Raw genomic sequence first — 13768 nt, forward strand, 5'->3', positions numbered from 1 at the left:
TGAAACAGACCATCACTCTAGAACCATTGCACATGGACTTGGAAGCAGATAAAAAGATGAAAATACACCAAACACATAGACCATCTATGAACACTGGCTCTCCAACCCACAGTGGAGTTTTACATTATGGACACGATAGGGTCACAGAGTGATACGAGTATCTATCCAAAACTCAGTTTTGAAGCTCCTCTATGTCACGTGTTCTCTCCATTTCATTATTCATTCATTACTGAAGTGTAATTTACAGACAATAAAATGCAGATCTTAATGTTCAGTTCAATGAATCTTGATAATGGTATATACTCCTGTAACCTGCCCTCAAAACAAGGTAAGGGACAATTCTATCACCCCAGAAAGTTCCCTCTTGCTCCTTCCCATTCAACCTCCCAGTCTTCCACTTCCCCTCTTTAGGAATTCTTTTTTGCTTTTAAATTGTTTTATTTATTTATTTATTTTTGGCTATGTTGGGGCTTTGTCCGTGCTTTCTTTAGTTGCAAAGAGCAAGGGCTGCTCTCTTGCTGCGGTGCTCAGGCTGCTCATTGCAATGATTTCTGCTGGCTTTTCATTGTGGTGGCTTCTCTTGTCGCAGAGCGTGGGCTCCAGGGCACTGGCTCATAAGCTGTGACACATGGGCTTAGTTGCTCTGAGGCATGTGGAATCTTCCTGGACCAGGGATCAAACCCATGTCCCCTGCATTGACAGATGGCTTCTTAGCAGCTGGACCACCAGGGAAGTCCTCCTCTAGGCAATTCTGACTTCTATCCCCCTAGATTCATGTTGCCTGTGGTTGGATGCTACACATTTTTTTATCTGCCTCCTTTTTTTAAGCATATTTTTTGGGATTCATTCACGTTGTTCACGTACATTTCTCTTTATTGAATACTACTCCATTGTATAAATATACCACAACTTATCCATTTTCTTGTGATGGACATTTGATTTTTTTCCAGTTTTTGGCTGTTATGAATAAAGCTGTTACGATTGTTCTTACATATTTTCCTGAGCCCCATTGCATTTATATTTTAATTATAAAATGTATGCAAACAGTTCAGAGATTATTACAGATATTCATAGATCACCATTCATGTTTAAGAAATGCTAACATTTTGCCATGTTCAGTTCTTTCGAGAGAAAGTTTATAGATTTAGTTGAAACTCACTCTGTATCCATCCCCACTCCTATTCTTCACCTCTCAGCCTTCAGAAGTAACCACTTTTCTGAAGTTCATTTGAATCCATTCTGAGTTTTTACATGTTTGATAATTTATCTGTATGAAAGGATGTTTTCATTAACATGCTAGATACTTACTTCTAAGAAAATTTTCTTTCATTATTTATCTGAGAATTTCCCTTCTGGTTTCTTCTATTTTTTTTTTTTTTCTTTTCGTATTTTACTTAAACTTTCTGGGAATTTTCTCAGCTTTATCTTCCAACTCATTCATTAAGCTTTCCACTGATGTTATCATATATATTTAAAATTTCTAATTTTTTATTTTTTTAATTGTCTAAATGTTTCTTTTATAGTTTCCTGCTCTTGTTTTATGGATGTGCTATCTACCCTTACCTGATAAGGAATTATAATTATTGTCTTTTTTTTTGCTTTTATTTTGTTTATTTGCTTTTAGTTTAGAATCTGTTTTCTCCAGGTTGTAATTTCCTGTTTGTTTTGGTCTCTATTTTTCATGTTGGAGTTCTTCTTGAGAAGTCTGGTGGTTCTAAGATGCTCTCTAAGAGAGCATGGGGAACTTAAAAACTGATTGTAAGCTCTGAATTTGAGAGTAGGGCTTATCAATTAAAAGGCTCACTGTAGATTTACCTGGCTGTTCCATTTCCTTGGGGGAATCCCTGATGTCAGAAGTGTTAAGCTTTTTCATGTGGACTAGTGAGAATCCCTAGGGAAGCATCGCTCATTCTCCATCCTGGAGAATGAAGACTTCCTTTACTTCATCAACACTTGGCATACGAACATTCACTTAATCCTCCTGTTCTCCATATGATAACCTGCCCTCAGCTTTGTCTGTTGTTTTCTTTCCAGAGACTTTCTTCAAAGTCTTGGCTGCATGAAGCAAGGGAAAAAAAAATGTGACCCTATTGGCTTTTTAAGGGGCTTCCTTGGTAGCTAAGCTGGTAAAGAATCCACCTGCAGTACAAGAGACCCCAGTTCAATTCCTGGGTTGGAAAGATCCCCTGGGGAAGGGATAGGCTATCCACTCGTGTATTCTTGGACTTTCCTGGTGGCTCAGAAGGTAAAGAATCTGCCTGCAATGCAGGAGACCTGGGTTTGATCCCCAGGTTGGGAAGATCACCTGGAGGAAGGCATGGCAATCCACTCCAGTATTCTTGCCTGGAGAATTCCCATGGACAGAGGAGCCTGGTGGGAGGCAGTCCATGAGGTCACAAGGAGTCAGACACGACTGAGTGACTAAGCACACACATTGGCTTTTTAAAGATTTCCACCCAATCTTGATATGTTTCACTCCATCTTCACTCATCCTCATTGCCTGAAGTACTTGGTAGAACTGCTTTCTACTTTCTCCACTTCTAGATTGGGATTCAGCTTTCTTAGGTTTACTGGGTCAGTTATCTCTCATTTATTTGCTTTCTAGCTTCCAAAATTTCCAAAATCTGTTGTAATCTCCTTTCCCATTCTCTTTATCCTTGTGAGTTTATGCCTTTTGTAAAAAGAATCTTTACTGTCACCTAGTGATGATGGAAGTCTCTCTTATTGTGATTTTAAGTTAAATTTCTCAAAATATTACTGAGGTCTATTACCTTTGCATACACTTTTTACAATTTAGGTTTCCATTTCTGTGACTTGTTTGTTCGTTCATATTCTTTGAAGATTTTTCTCTTTGGTTGTTGGTCTCTTTCTTATTGATTTGTTAGAATTCCGTATATAATCTGGAACTCATCCTTTGTTAGTAGCATTCATTGTAAAAATTTACTCCCACTCTGTGGTTTGACTTTTAACTTTATTTACAGCGTTTTTCCCATTTCAATAAAATAAACATTAAATCTATTTAATATATAAAATCTTCATTTTAATTCAGTCAAACTTATCCATTATGGTATTGTGTTTTGAGGGTCTTACCTAAGAAATCCTGTCTTACCCCAAGGGCACAAAACTATTCTCCAATATTTTCTTCTAAGAGCTTTAAAAATTTGCCTTTTTTTAAAAATCAAAGCTGTTAAGTTGCTCTTTATATACAGTATGAAGTAGAAAGCTAATTTTATTTTATTTTTCCATATTGATAATCAGTCATTCTAGCACCAGTTACTGAATTGTCCATCCTTTCTCAGTGATCTGTGGTGTCATTTCTATAATATACCAAGTTCTTATATTCACAGGTCTATTTCTGAGCTCTCTATTCTATTCTATTCTATTTATTTTTCTGTGTATCAAAATCATACATTTTAGGTTATTACAGGTTTATTAAAAACATTTTACATGTAGTAAGGCAAATGCCTCCTCCTTCTTTTTCAAGATCGTCTTAATTATTCTTAGCTTTTGTGTATCATACTTTAAGCTTAGCTTGTAAGTTTCCTATACATAGATACAGTCAAGTTGGTATTTTTATTGCAACTGCATAGAATATATAATTTGGGATCAAAAAACAATATTGGGTTTTCCATCCATGAAGACGGTATATTGCTCTATTTATTTAGACCTTCTGTCTGTCAATAAAGTTTTATTTTTCTCCACGTTAATTAAGACTTCTAGTAGAGCCTTTGCTAATATCTTTTAGTTTTGTGGACATGGCGACAGAAACTCTTAAACATTACATTTTCTACTTAGTTTTGTCCAGGCATATAGGAGTGATTTTTTATTGTTTGGGCATGCTTATCTTGAGTTCAGTCACCTTGCACAATTCTTTTATTAGTTTTGATAATTTATCTGCATATTCTCTCGGATTCTCTACGAAGACAATAGCAAATATCCTAGAAATTAATAGTCTCAAAGGGAAGGCCTAAAGAGAATAAACACATGGAAAGGTGTTATGGAGAGGAGAAAGGGCCATGCCCTCTGGACCAGTGGGCAGGTTGCGGATCCATGTGAGAATCATTCAACTGTTTGACAGTGAGGTAAACCCTCCCAGGGAGTTGGTAAAGCCTGGAGAATGATCTCTCAGGGATGTAGCATAAATGTAACTGCATTAAAAAGGGGGTTGGATGAGACAAGAAACTCTGAAATTTGAGTTTTAGCCTGTCATGGGACAGCAGCCCCAAGTGACTTCACCTACCCCTGACCAACCAGGTGTTTCCTGCAGTCTGTTGGCAGCCTCCAAGCTGATAAATCCATACATTTTCCATCTGAACTATATTACTGGAATTCTAGCTACTCAAATCCTCCTTGCCCTAGTGACTGTAGCACTGACAGTGCAATCATAAAAATTTAAAATATTCAATGCCACTTACTACATGACACCCATTCTTCTAAGCTCTTTATTTACGTTAGCTCATTTTGCCTTAACAACAAAGGCAAACTGTCTCTTGTGGTAGAGACTGTTATTATCCTTGTTTTATAGATGAGGACACTGAGGCACAGAGATGTGCTTGTTCAAGGTCACAGAGCTAAAATTGGCAGGTGGGACTGGATTCCAGGCAAGCAAGCGTTAGTGTCTGGCTCTAAACCACCAAGGATGCTATTCCTATGAACTGTGAAGGGAGCTCCAGTGGATATGGTGTGTGTGGGGTCTGCAGCCCCAAGCTTGGGTTTCTGCCCCAAAGCTATTCTTTGGCAAATGATTTCCTCTTATTATAATCCCTAAGAATGTTCTTAGGGTAGAATCTTTCAGTAGGTTTTAGCCCCTTTACAGCTGAAGAAACATAGGTTCAGAGTGTTAAATAATGTTCTCAGTATCACGTAGGGAGTAAGTGGCAGAATTAGAATGGGAACCCCGCTCTGGGTGGCTTAATTTATTTTATTGGCCATGCAGCTTGCTGGATCTTAGGACTGAACCCATGCAGGGTCCTAACCACTGAACTGCTGGGTAATTTCCTCTGGGTGCCTTTGGTGTTCACATATGTCTCCTGCCCTATGCTATTTCTATCATGGAGCCAGATCTTCAGAAAGAGCCTACACACTCTCAATTCCCTCTTTCGCATGGGACAGGCAATATGCGGGGGACAGTTTTCAGGGAAAAATCATCATCATCATTATTATAAAAAATCCTGTTAAAGGCCCAGCTGGGTGCTGAACCTGACAATCTGGGATCACTTTTCAGGCCTCAAAGTGAGGGTCCTTGAAAATGGGAGTGTTTCATCATTGACCTGGCAGAAGTAAGCTGAAGGGTAAATAAAGCCCAAGTAAGTAAATAAGTCCTAAGATAGATTTCTCCATCTCTGGAGCTGATGGGTTGAATCAATTTACTCCTCTTAGATCCACAGACATAGAAAGCAAACTTATGGTTACCAAAGGGGAAAGTGGGGGGAAGGATAAATACGAGGTTGAGATGAACATATATACACACTACTATATGCAGAGGCACACAGTACTATATGTACTATATGGAGGAGGGCATGGCAACCCACTCCAGTATTCTTGCCTGGAGAATCCCCATGGACAGAGGTGCCTGGAGGGCTACAGTCCATGGGGTTGCAAAGAGTCTAACGTGAGTGAGCAACTAATCACGGCATAGCACATACGTAAAATAGATAACCAGTAATGATCTACTGTATAGCACAGAGAACCCTACTCAATAGTTTGTAATGAACCACAAGGGAAATGGCAACCCACTCCAATATTCTTGCCTGGAGAATCCTATGGACAGAGGAGTCTGGTGGGCTATAGTCCATAGGGTTGCAAAGAGTTGGACATGACTGAGCAACTAACACATAACACACGTAAGGGAAAAGAATGATATATATATTATATATACATATATATATCTGAATCACTTTGCTGTATACCTGAAATTAACACCATACTGTAAATCAGTTAGACTTCAAAAATATATGCATACATCTTTGAATAAAGTTTTATAATTTTTGCTATACAAATTTACTGCTATGAAAAACTTACTGTTTCTCATATACTTTTCTCTACTCTTGCTTTTAGATCAAGCATAATAATTTGTTTTCAGAATTCGAGTCAGGGGCATGATTCCTGGAGAACTGTGGGGTGGCACCTGGGATCAGAGACGTGTACATTTCTGTGCACACATGGCCCAGACAAGCACACGCATCACACCACCACATTTATGATGAGCAGAGCCTGGAGACAAGGCGGGCGTCTGAGGAGCAGCAAGTTCATGGGCTCCGTGGTTTCCATTCCCAGTTTGTTGATGTGGCCAATTACTCCCTGCTGTAGTGGGGTGCAGCCTGCCTTTTAGGAACTGAGTCCCAGCTGGGACAGTCTTTGCAGAGGCTCATCCAGGGGTCTGGGGACAGTCCCTTTCCCTTGTTCTTGGGCTGGCAGGTCGGGTCACTGAGTGCCCACATCACAGCCCTTAAGCAGCATCCCGTGTTCTAGGTCGGCGCCAAGCCAGCCTTCCTCCGGCAACGATGCTGTCTTAGGTCAAAAGGGAAAGCACTGTCGCTGCCCTGTGGCCGGGCAAACAAGCAGCTAGCTTTGAAGTCTCAGCGGGGGATTTGCTCAGGCTGGAGTGGGGAGCTTGAAGGAGAGGTTTTCAAGCCTCCCCTGAGCCTGGCTGTGTTTGTTAACTCCTCCCGGCCGCCCAGGCCTGGGGTGTTTGATGTCTCAGGGAAAGCAGGAGGAGGGAGGCATGCCGAGGCATCCTCTGAGGGACAGCTTTCAACTCCTGCAGAGCCTGCGGTCCTGCCTGCGAGCCGAATGCAGACCAGGCCTGAGTTCAGAAGAGCCATCACAGGGGACAGGCCTGTGACAGAAGGGAACACCCAGGCCCTTCCCTTCGAGGTGGGCCGCTGGGGTGTGGTCCAGGGCGGAAGGCAGAGGATGATGCTTCCCTTGGGCACTGTTTCTATTTAGGTTGTTGTTTAGTCACTGAGTCGTTGTGTCCGACTCTTGGCGACACTCACAGACTGTAGGCCGCCAAGTGCACCTCTGTCCGTGAGATTCTGTCCAGGCCAGAATACTGGAGTGCATTACCATTTCCCTCCTCCAAGGGATCTTCCTGATCCAGGGGTTGAACTCATGTCTCCTGCGTTGGCTGGCGGGTTCTTTACCACTGAGCCGCCTGGGAAGCCCATATACCGTCTCTTCAGGTGGCGGGAGGTAAGAATGAATGGCCAGGGGAGACTCTGAAGAAAGAGACGACAGAGGCAGTACTGGTACCTTCAGTAGCCGTAGACCTGAGGATCCCATTTGCAGTCAGGCTCCCCCTCCCCATCTTCATGCTTCACCAGTTGCCTCCTTGACTCCCCCTACCACACCACACCCTTTCTCCCTCCACCCCCAAAACAGCACAGGGGGTCCCCCAGGGACAGCACTGCTGTCTTCCTGCCTCAGAGGCTCTAGGCATGACCAGAGACACTGCCCCCAGCCCCTCCTGCAAACAACGAAAGGCACTGGGTGAGAAGCTCCAGTGGGAGGAGGGGGAGAAGCTTCCAGAAGCCTGGGCAACACAATGCTCCCACTGGGCTGACTCTCAGGGCTTGCCTTAGGATTTCCAAAGCGTGTTTGTGACCTTTCAGGCCTGAGCCACAGGGAATGAGACAAGAAATTAAGCATTATTATTAACCAGTTCAGGGTCCAATACACTATTAGTCACGAAGAGCTCCATTTCTCTCTCTCTCTCTCTCTCCCCCTAAATGCCCCTGTTCTGCTACAGCCGAAGGTTCACGTCTGCTGGAGTTTTACCTCCAACACTGCTCTCTGGTCCATCCCTACCCGCCTGGCCTGCCCCCCGCTCCCCCCACCCCCCAACCCCTGACATGTTGAGATTGAGAAAAAGCTTGTTTATGATAAGACCTGGAGAACTGGAGTTATAAATCCTTCCAGGATGGCCACTCTATCTCCATGCTAATGCTGGTGGTGCCGCCCAAAAGAGGCTCACCCGGTTGTGACCCATCCCCTCTCACTCCCCGAAGCCCCCTGCTCCTCTTCTGCAAACACGGGACAATGAGCAAATGGGAGTTACCTGTCTCAACAGGTGTTAGCCTGGCCTCACTTTTCTACAGGGTGATGGAGAGGTCACCTCCGGGCCCCCCCACCCCGGGCATTCCTGCAATTGCAAAAGCCCACCTTCGGATGTGACCCTCCCTTTGGTCCCCCCATGACTTCAGCTGCAGGAGGCCAAGCCCACCTCGGTGGACTTAGAAGACCTCCCTTCAGCTGCTGAGCCCATCAGCTAGAGAGCACACAGCACCCTCGTTGTCTGGGGATGGGGAGGGGTGACTCGGATGCTGCCGCTCAGGTTTGTTCTGTCGCGCAGTCATCGTTTTTCATATTAGCGTTCTCTGCTAAGTCACGAGCCCATTGAGGGAAGAGATTGTTTCTTATTCATCATCAAATCCCTATGCCCAGCAGACTGCACAGAACATAAATATTTAGTAAGTGGCTTGGCCTAACGCTTGTCAAACTCGTCACCAGCAAATATTTATTGAGGACAACTTCTATGCAGTGATTCCACTGAGCAGTAGTGGGCATAAAGATGAATGAGACCTCATTCCCACTCTCAGGGTTTATGCTAGAGTCAGGGAGACCCAGAGAAGCTTCCCTTGCTAGGAGGTCAGAGGAAGGGGCAGGGGCTGGAACTGGGGACCCCGGATAATCTGGCCACCAAAGTTTGCCAAAACGTAAACTCACTGTGGATGCCCCCAGACCCAGATAACCATTCTCTGTGCATCTCTGTATATTTCAGAGTGGAGCTGCTCACTTACTGATGATCTACGTGTCTGACTTTCCCTACGTGATTCCGTGACTTTGTCTCAAACAAGTGAATAAAACCTAAAAAGTAGAGTCTCTGCTTGGGAAGAATTTCTCAACCATTTGGTCCTGAGAACCAAGGAAGTGAAACTTGTCCCCGAGGAATCCCACCCAGAGCTACACTTGTGAGCTGGGCCTGTGTTGTTTGGTTTGAGCTCTCCAGGGATTTTGAGGCCAGAGCTGCCACCGCCCTCCGGAGAAAGGAAGGAGGAAATGGAGATGTCATTCTGAAGTTCAGGCTACCCCAACACAGCTCAACACCTCTGTGCTGGCCACCAAGAATAGAGAAAACAATAGTGGCGTTAGAACTCCTCCTCTCGGACAGAAGACTTTATATCTCCAAGAGCCTGGGAGGAAAACAAGTTAATCTCTTGGGGGTCCCAGAGAAGCCAGACAATGTGAGCGCCCATTGCCGGACTGATGCCATTTTCTCATCAAGGACGTCTTCACTGCATGGACTGAGGGTCTAGTAATACTCAGGGACAGTGGGAGCACTGTCAGTGGGTGGCATTTTCCATGTGACTCTTTTAGGCTAGTGTTTCTGAAACTGTTCTACTCGAGTAACATTAGTGGCAGAGAAGAGTGAACCTCACACTTCTTATCGGGCCTGAGGCTTTAGATCACTCAAACAGGAAATTTCTTTGACGCCCCATATTTGATCTTAAAAATGCATGTAACTTTTATATTTTCTACCATGACCTTTGAGGTTAAAATTACTTATCTCTGAATAAAATGGATGCTCCAAGATGAACTATGTTTCTTATTGCTTCTTGGACTCCCTGACTCACTGGCCTGTATCCCAATTTGAGAAGAAGGATACCTTTCAGGACATCAGACCCAGACACCCATTCCAACCCAAAGTGGACCTCTGACACACTTGGATGGCCCACACCTTTGATCCCAAACCACTCTTCCGGGTTTGTCCTATGCTGCCCTGTTGACACGCTCCTCCAGTCTGACCCTGGGGGACCATCCCTTCACCTCTGGATTTATCCTGGTCCCTCTAGTAGAATTTGGAGATATGCTGGCCAGTAACCCGACTCTTCAGATGTCTACAGGCAACGGCTCTAAACTTTTTTGCAATCTCCTTCACAGAGCATGCACACGGCAGTACGTATGAGATCCTGAGCAGGGTCAAAAATAACTCCTAAAATGGATCCTTAATGAACTCATATCTAAAAGGTTCTCGGCTAGGGACTGTCCTTGCAATGGCTGTGGCAGGCTTTGCTTACCCTGATACAACTGCTCCACTGTACAAGGGACTGTACAAGGAAATTAGGAATCAAGGATGCCTGCTTACGTGATGATGCAGAAGTTAGGTGATCTCAAGTTCAGAGGAGATTTATCATGGATTCACTATATCAATGGATTTCAACTTTCAAAAGAAGTGCCACTAATTCATTTATTCATTCATGAAGTTGCTCTTCATTCAACAGCCTCTTACAGAGAATCTACTGTGTACCAGGCACTACACAAGGTACTGGAGGTGCAGTGGTAAATAAGGATAACATGGTCTGGGCCCTCTTAGAACTTGCTAGTAGTAGATAGAATGAAATGGTCTCCAGGAAGCAAATAGAAGGAGCTCAGATGGACCAAGCCCAGGGCTTTCTGCCACTGACCACTGCTGCCTCACACTCATAGCATAACGATACAGTGAGATGGTCCGGAACTAAGTCAGAGTAAGGGTGAATTGCCTGCAACTCTTCCTAGAAAGGTTAAAAAAACATAAAATGAAATTTCCCTCTAAGTCTCCTGACCTGCCCAACTGCCCCAGAGACAATGCACCCAACCCTAAATGTGCAAGCACGCCCTAGAGTGAGGAAACTCATGGTTTCGTATAATCCTCTCATTAGAGCAGCCACAGGAGAAGGCAATGGCACCCCACTCCAGTACTCTTGTCTGGAAAATCCAATGGACGGAGGAGCCTGGTAGGCTGCAGTCCATGGGGTCGCTAGGAGTCGGACACGACTGAGCGACTTCACTTTCACTTTTCACTTTCACGCATTGGTGAAGAAAATGGCAACCCACTCCAGTATTTTTGCCTGGAGGATCCCAGGGACGGGGGAGCCTGGTGGGCTGCCGTCAATGGGGTCACACAGAGTCAGACACGACTGAAGCAACTTAGCAGCAGCAGCAGAGCAGCCACGTGAATTGGTACCAGGCTCTCCTCCATGTCACAGACACAGACCCCAAGGTCTTGGAGAAGGGACACAGCCTATGGAAGCCCCCTTGGCCAGGTTAGGCCTGGGATGGGGTTTACACGGGGAGGGGAGTGGGGCAGAGTGGGGCCTAATTGTGATTCTTGACTCTACCGAACAGTGCTGGGCTGGAAGCTCCCATAACTCGCCAGACAGATGCCCATAGTTCCGGAGACTCTAACCACAGACCCTTATCTTTTCTCCCTAGGACCTGTTCTGGTCTGATGGCACTCGTCCTGAAAGCTCTAAACTCTAGAACTCAGCCAAGAGCTGGTGGACAATGGGAACCTGGGCTTTGGAATACATCTAAACCACCCCACAGCCTGTTTCCTCCCTGAAGACTGCCCAGTGACCCCTAAACCCCTGGATTGCTCATAAGAAATCTAGTGTGGCCTTGGCAGCTTCTTGGGTTGCCACCTTTTTCACCCTTCAACACTAGATTCTCTGCATCTTGGCCTGCATTGCCCTGTAAAGGGCAATTCAACCGAATCCAGAGTCAGTTAGGTTGTATAGCTAATCATGTGTAGAGTCACCTTCTTATGACATTAAGACCTCCAGGGGAGCCACTGAAAAGTCTTATGAGGTCTGCTAATTCCCCTGCGAGTGAGGAATGTGTTTATTCTTCCAAGGGGCAAAGATCCCCCACTCAAAGTGACGCTGCCACATTGTGTAACCAGGAACACGGGTTGTTGCTGATGTAAACAAATGGCCTGGGACAGACCTGCCAGGAGCTCGGGCTCCTTTTCCCAGAGGTGTTTCTTATGAATGGTTGTGCCCAGTGAAGCAATTTCCTGCCTTGTAAATTTCTGCCCAGCAAACCACATCTCCTATCTAGCACTGCCTGGCTCTGGGTCATAAAACAATTCCCTAGAGACCAATCAGAGCCTGATCAGGAGTCCTTGAGTAACAGGAAAATTACCCTCCGCCTGCAGACGTAATGACACTCTACAAGCTAGTGGCTTTGCAGTTTCTGAACGTAAACATCACATGCCTTACCCCATGCCTCAGCTCTGCTCATCTGAGATGTGGGGCCCACATATCTGATTCTTAGGCCTTAGTTCACTTCTCAGAGGCACTGGCTGGCTAGTGACCCATTACCTTGACCCAAGGACCTACTGGAGAAGGCAATGGCACCCCACTCCAGCACTCTTGCCTGGAAAATCCCATGGACGGAGGAGCCTGGTGGGCTGTAGTCCACGGGGTCACTAGGAGTCGGACACGACTGAGCGACTTCACTTTCACTTTTCACTTTCATGCATTGGAGAAGGAAATAGCAGCCCACTCCAGTGTTCTTGCCTGGAGAATCCCAGGGTAGGGGGAGCCTGCTGGGCTGCTGTCTATAGGGTCAGCACAAAGTCAGACACGACTGAAGCGACTTAGCAGCAGCAGCAGCAGCAGGGACCTAGAGCCTGGAGAACATATTTCAGTGTGTCCGATCATGATTTGCAGAGCCAGGGCAAGAGAATCTCAGGCAGGGGGGTCGTGGGCACACGGAAGACAGAACTTTTGGGTGGAGACCATACTGGAACCGATCTGGACTTTCTTTTTGCATTTTGTGGGCCGTCGGTCTGAAGTGTCTTCCCACCCCCTCCACCATCTGCCTGGTGAACTGACATTCATTCATGACGCAGTTCAAGTGTCCTCCAGGGAAACTTCTCTGATTTCCACCCAAACAAGATTTCCTCCATTGTCCTACCACTCTATCTTCTAACACTGACATAACACATTGGTCATGATAACTTGCTAATTTTTCTGTCTCCCCAGCCAGGTAGGCAACTACTTCAAGACATCTTGGAACCTGCAGTACCCACCACTGTGCCCAGCTCAAGTCAGTGTGCAGAAGACATTTGTTGGATGAATGAGTGAATGGGCATCTATTATGTATCTCTCTGCCACACTTAAGAGGCTTTATATATGAAGCATGTACACAGAATATTGTCAAAGGTATGAAGCTCTGGGTTAAGCCAGTAAAGAGAGGCATAACCTTCTGTCCTTGAGAAGTCTGCAATCTGGTTATATTTCTTTGGGTGATAGGAATATTTGCCAAAGGTATAGAGATCAGAGGGCTTCCCAGGTGGTGCTAGTGGTAAAGAACCCACCTGCTAATGCAAGAGAATCGGGTTCAATCCCTGGGTTGGGAAGATCCCCTGGAGGAGGGCATGGCAACCCACTCCAGTATTCTTGCTCGGAGAATCCCATGGACAGAGGAGCCTGGCGGGGTATAGTCCAAAGAGTCAGAAATAGACATGACTGAAGTGACTTGGCGCACATGCATGTAGAGAGATCAGACTCACAGGTTGACAGAAGTGGTTTGTTTTTGTCGTTGGTTTTCCTTTTTGAGTGTCAGCTCAGAAGCCAGAATGGGTTCCAAGCTGGTCTGCTGCTGCTAAGTTGCTTCAGTCGTGTCCAACTCCTAGCGACCCCATGGACTGCAGCCTACCAGGCTCCTCTGTCCATGGGATTTGCCAGGCAAGAGTACTGGAGTGGGTTGCCGTTGCCTTCTCCTCCAAGCTGGTCTAACTAACCCTAATACTGAACTTGCCATAAGACATTACCTAGGACCTCTGTTTTCCTCTCTTTCCTTTCTTGTGACCCCCATTTATAACAGTAATAACAATGACTTGCTCCTTCTTTTGAAGCTTGGGAGGCCCAGACAGAGGTGGTGGTAGGTATTCACTGGGGTCATTTTCCAGGCATACAACTAGTAAACTCTGTGACATAGA

The sequence above is a fragment of the Capricornis sumatraensis genome, chromosome 8 (assembly GCF_032405125.1).
Source record: "Capricornis sumatraensis isolate serow.1 chromosome 8, serow.2, whole genome shotgun sequence".
Taxonomy (NCBI): domain Eukaryota; kingdom Metazoa; phylum Chordata; class Mammalia; order Artiodactyla; family Bovidae; genus Capricornis; species Capricornis sumatraensis.